The 6000-nt window shown below is 40.0% G+C and overlaps 1 long non-coding RNA gene across 1 annotated transcript in view; it reads right to left on the bottom strand.

Moving 5' to 3' along the window:
• Positions 1-708: 708 nt before the first annotated feature.
• LOC138920327 (uncharacterized) overlaps positions 709-6000 on the bottom strand; it is a 30627-nt gene continuing 25335 nt past the window's right edge. The window contains exons 3-4 of the long non-coding RNA XR_011431319.1: positions 4360-4451; positions 709-3902 (exon numbers count right to left, since the gene is read on the bottom strand). This is a non-coding gene — a long non-coding RNA (uncharacterized lncRNA). The remainder of the gene's footprint in view (positions 3903-4359; positions 4452-6000) is intronic.

The raw sequence follows: 6000 nt of genomic DNA, 5'->3' as shown, positions 1-6000 counted from the left end.
TAGTTTGAGAAGGATAGGTATTAAATCTTCTCTGAATGTTTGGTAGAATTTGCCAATCTGTCTTGTCCTGGACTTTTGTCGTGTGGAGGTTTTCTTTTTTTTGGGTGATGTTCCTGAGCTAACATTTGTTGCCAGTCTTCCTCTATTTTGTATGTGGGATGCCACCACAGCATGGCTTGATGAGCAGTGCATAGGTCTGTGCCCATGATCCAAACCCTCAAACCACAGACTGCCAAAGTGCAGCATGCAAACTTAACTACTATGCCACGGGGCTGGCCTGAGGAGGTTTTAGATTACTGTTTCAATCTCTTTACTTGTGATTGGTCTATTCAGATTCTCTATTTCTTCTTGATTCAGTTTTGGGAGGTGGTGTGAGTCTAAGAATTTATACACTTTTTCTAGGTTAGCCAATTTGTTGGCATATAGCTTTTCATAGTATTCTCTTACAGTCTTTTGTATGTTTTTGGTCCCTTGTAATTTCTCGTCTTTCATTTCTGATTTTATTTACTTGAGTCTTCTCACTGTTTTTCTTATTGAGTCTGCCTAAGAGTTTGTCAGTTTGGTTTATGTTTTCAAAGAACCAGCTCTTAGTTTCATGGATCCTTTCTATTGTTTTTTAGCGTCTTTTAAAAAAAATTCTGCTCTGATATTTATTACTTCCTTTATTCTTCTTACTTTGGGCTTAGTTTGTTCTTCCGTCTCTTCTTCTTTTTTGCATAGTGTAAGACTGTTTATTTGAGATTTATTTTATTTGTTGAGGTAGGCCTGTACTGCTATAAATTTCCCTCCTGGTAGCGCTTTTGCTGCATCCCATAACGTTTGATATGTCGTATTCTCATTTTCATTTGTCTCCAGGTATTTTTTGATTCCTCTTTTGATTTCTTCATTGACTCAATAGTTGTTCAGTAGAATGTTGTTTGCTCTCCACATATTTGTGACTATTCCCACTTTTTTCTTGTGGTTGATTTCCAGTTTCATACCATTGTGCTTGGAAAAGACGCTTGACATGATTTCAATCTTATTAAGTTTATTGAGGCTTGCCTTTTTTTCCAAACATATGATCGTGAAGAATGTTCCATGTGCGCTTGAGAAGAATGTGTATCATGCTATTTTGGGATGGAACGTTCTATATGTATCTACTAAATCCATCCTGTCTAGTCTTTAACTTAAGGCCATTGTTTCCAGCTTCAATTTCTGTCGGGATGACCTATCCATTGATGTAAGTGGGGGATTAAAGTCCCTTCCTACTATTGTGTTGCTGTCAACTTCTCCCTTTAAGTCTGTTAATGGCAGCTTTATATAATTTGCTGCTCCTGTGCTATGTGAATATATATTAATAAGTATCATGTCTTCTTGCAGGAATGTCCTTATTATCATTATATAATGCTCATCTTTGTCTCTTGCCCTCTTTTTTGTTTTGAAGTCTGTTTGTCTGATATAAGTACGGCTACACTCACACTTTTCTTTTGCTTGTTATTTGTTTGGAGTATCATCTTCTATTCCTTCTCTCTGAGCCTATGTCTGTCTTTAAAGCTGAGATGTGTTTCATGGAAGCAGAATCTTGTTGAGTCTTGTTTTTTAATCCATCCAGCTGTTCTGTGTCTTTTGATTGTGAATTCAATCCATTTACATGTAGAGTGATTGTTGATATATGAGGGCTTAATACTGCCATTTTCTCTGATGTTTTCTGGTTGTTATATATTTGCATCTTTTCTTCTTTCTTGTATTTCTGACTGTCATTTCAGTTTGGTGGGGTTTTGTGATGGTTTTTTCAGTATTTATGGTTTGTGAGCTTCCTCCAATTTTTTGTTTTGTGGTTACCATGAGGCTTGTATAAAAGATCTCCTAGATGAGATACTCCATTTTCTGATAGCCTCTTACTCCATTAGACTAGGCAGGGTCTGTCTTTTCCTCTTACCTTTCTATGTTTTTGTTGTCACAAATTATTCTTTTTTGTGTTGTGGGTTTGTCACCAAACTGAAGTGGTTAGAATTATTTTTGATTCTTCCTTCACCTTTATCCTTTATGGTATAATTATGTATTTACTAACCTATTGTCTGTCTGTCTATTTATCTCCTCACTCAAAGCTTTGTAAACTTTTGCCTTTTTGTTTCAGGTAGGAGGGTTCCTTTCAATATTTCTTGTAAGGCAGGTCTGGTGACAATGAATTCACTTAGTTTTGTTTGTCTGGGAAAGCTTTTATTTCTCTTTCATAGCTGAAGGATAATCTCACTGGATAGAGTATTCTTGGCTGATTGTTTCTGTCTTTCAGTATTTTGAGTATCATTCTATTCCTCTTAGCCTATAGGGTTTCTGCTGAGAAAGCCACTGAAAGCCTGATGGGAGTTCCTTTGTAGGTTATTTTCTTCTCTCTTGCTGCCTTTATTATTCTTTCTTTGTCATTGACTTATGACAGTTTTAATATTACATGCCTTGGAGAAGGGCTTTTTGCATTGAGATAATTAGGAGTTGTATTAGTTTCATGTATTTGTATATCCATTCCTTCCCCAGGTTTGTGAAGTTCTCAGCTATTATTTCTTTGAATAAGCTCTCTGATCTTTTGTTCCTCTCTTCTCTTTCTGGTATATACATTATCCTTATGTTACTTATCCTCATTGAGTTGGATATTTCTTGTAGAATTTCTACATTTTAAAAAAATCTTAGTTCTCTCACCTCCCCCACGTCAGTCATCTCTAGATTTCTTTTTTTTTCAAGGTACGCTTTTTGGAGAGGAAGATTGGTCCTGAGCTGACATCTGCTGCCAATCTTCCTCTTTATTTTTTCTCCCCAAAGCCCCAGTACATAGTTGTATATCGTAGTTGTAAGTCCTTCTAGTTCTTCTATGTGGGATGCCATCACAGCACGGCTTGATGTGCAGTGTCTAGCTCTGCACCCAGGATCTGAACTGGCAAACCCTGGGGCTGATGAAGTGGAGCACATAAACTTAAACACTCAGCCATGAGGCTGGCCCCCATTTCTAGATTTCTATCTTTGAACTCACTAATTCTCTCTCCCATATGGGCTGCTCTATTTTTAATGTTTTCTACATTATTTTTCATCTCATTAATTGTGTTCATCTCCAGAATTTCTGTTTGGTTTTTTTTTGGAGTTTCAATCTCTTCGGTGAAGTATTCCTTGTGTCCATTAATTTCACTCCTGAGCTGACCGAACTGTCTTTCCAAGTTTTTTGTAGGTCATTGAGTATCTTCATGACAGCTATTTTGAATTCTCTGCCAGTTTGATTGTAATCTTTTCTGACTTAAAGTTTGGCTTCTGAGGAGCTGTCATTTTCTTTCTCTTCTGCCATGTTACTATAGTTCTTCATGTTGTTTGATGAATTGATCCTCTATCAGCACATTGTGGTAGTACTAAACTTTCTTATTTGAGTACAGCTTTGGCTACTTTGGTTCTGAGCTGCTTCTGGTTGTATTTGAGAGCCTGCATTTTTCACTCTCCACTGCCTCTGCCAGAGGCATCATCAGTGCCCTCCTTGTCCCGCTTGTCCCCCTGAGGTTGCCAGTGCATTGCTGCTTATGATGTTACTGCAGTCTCAGGTGTTGCCACTGGGGTCACCAGGCTGCAAGCATTTCTGCTGCTTCTGGGGTTGCCTGAGTCTCATGTCCTCTACTGTCTTTCCATGGGCTCTCCACATTCTCAGATGCTTCTGATCCTTGTATCACCTATGCTGCTGCTCCAAGGTTGTCTGGGGGTGCTGGTTGCTCTGCTGCTGGGGTTCTGGGTTCGTGGGTGTTGCTGCTGCTGCTGGGGGCCCAGGGATCTAGGGATTTGTGAGCAGCCCCTGCTGCAGTGGGAGCTAGTGTCAGGGCTGCTGCCATTGGGAGCTGGGTTACCACTTCTGCTGTGGTTCCTGAAGCCTCTGGTCACAGGTTCACCTGCTACCACTGGGGTTGAACAGAGAATAAACAAGGCGAGGTCATTATTCCCATTCACTCACGCAGCCTCTGTTCTCTGGTGCTAGCCGGCAAGGTTTTAAAAATCAGTTCTGGGTGCACAACCCCAGGAAAATCCGAGTTTTGAATGTTGTCCCCACAGTTGGAAAGACCTGGCCACTGCTAAGGGAGTGGGAGGGGGCACCCACATTAGATCTTCTGGGAGATGGGCAGGGACCAAGCTGTGCCTAATGTATTTGGTCCTGGTGGTTCTGCTTGCAGTCGTATGGGCTGGGTCCACTAGGGAACAGGTAAGGACCAACCTGCACCATGGTTTCTGCTCTCCCAGAGTCTGCTCACAGACACATATGTCAGTGTGAGGATCCACGCCCCAAATCACTGCTGAAAGGAAAGGGGTAGGGGGCTGCTCTCTTGTTTCCACTTCTTACCAGGGATCCAATCTACCCACCTTCAGATGTATAGATGCATAGATCTCTTAGTCATCCTGTTGTGTTCTGTAGGGAATCCTCTGTTGGTCAATGGATGTCCAGTTGGTTGTAACTTAGAAGGGAGAGACAAAGGGAATAACTCACTCTCCCATGATGCTGACATCACTCCCACATTAATTTTTCAGAGAAAAGAACTACATCCTGAAATTCTTATAAGTGTGCAATGTTCTTTCATGGGAGCGTTATAATGCATTCAGGTTATACAGCTGAGCTATCAAGCTAATGGCTATAACATGAAATTTCTTACAGATATAATTACCTACACTTCTTCTGTAGAAAAATGACACAAATGTGTCAATAATTACATTATACAAAATTAAGCATTTTAAACTAAGCAGTAATGTTTGAAATTGTAACACCACCATCAGCCAACACCCATCATGAAAACCCATATTTGCTACCTTTGGGTAACAAGGTGCCTGCTGTGAAGGAAACAGCAAGGCAATCACAACTTCTGCAGCCAAGTGCCCTCATTGAGAGACGCACCAGGTTAAGTGACTCCATGCAGTTGAGTAGAGAGGAAAGGAAAATCAATTCTAAGTTTAGTATGACCCTTTTTGCTCTGTAATGAATTTACCTCCTCCTTTCAGTGCAACTCTAAATGAGGCACAATTTAAATCAAGAACCAAAATTTGTTACTTATGGAAGTAACTTCTCTCAATTGCCTGAATCATTAACTTCTTTTATTTATCTATTTATGGGCCTTGTTCTGGAAAGGATTTAAGACAGGAAACATTAACTGTTTCTAGGTAAAGAATTGGAATGACTCACAAGGCTGGGCAATGTCAATAGGGGGAACACACAAATACCTAAGTTCTGAAGGCGACTGCATCCCATCATAAGTACTAATGGTACCTACTCTGAATGATGCCTTGCGCTCGGAGCTGGGGATACGGTGGGGAGTACAACAGAGAAGGTTCCTGCAAGTGATGGAGCCTATATTCTGAAGGGGCACCCACCACCAAAAGTGAAGTTAACATTCCAGGTAGTCTGGCAAAACTCAAGTCTAATTGGAGAAGAGATACTCTGAGTCTTGATATTTGCCTCCAAACATCTGAATAACCATATTTTATAAGAAAAAAGAGGGATTTGGTGTGGCTATAGGCCATGAATGGCTACTCTGTGTTAAAGTCAGAAAGGTGCCAATATGGGCCAATAAAAGGAAGAATTTTTTAATAGATAGACTTGTCCAAGAATGGAATAGAGCACATTGTAAGGTAATGAGCTCCAGTCACAAGAGGTACAAGCAGAGGTGGAAAGACTCATCCAGTATGTTACGTGGAAGTTGGCTGTGATGGGTAAAAGCAGATGTTCAGGGACATTAGAGATTCCTTCCAATTTTATGATTCAGGAGACTTCAAACACAAAATGTACCTTGACCATCTCAGCTCTCATAATTTTACCTTTAAACAGAAGCTTCAATGGTCATATAGTGATATAATAGGCCATAATTTCCTTGGTTTTCTGCTATTCAGAGTCGGAAACACTAAGCATTGATTTCTGATCACTATGCTGTGTTTTGGGCACCAAGTGGCTTCAAAATGCCAACTGCCTCTCTAAAAAAAGAGGGAAATCTTTTAAATAAAAAAAGCACTGTAGTA

This window comes from Equus caballus, chromosome 23 (assembly GCF_041296265.1).
Source record: "Equus caballus isolate H_3958 breed thoroughbred chromosome 23, TB-T2T, whole genome shotgun sequence".
In the NCBI taxonomy this organism is placed as follows: domain Eukaryota; kingdom Metazoa; phylum Chordata; class Mammalia; order Perissodactyla; family Equidae; genus Equus; species Equus caballus.
The sequence above is the reverse complement of the archived record's forward strand: the minus strand, read 5'-3'. Positions and strand labels throughout refer to the sequence as shown.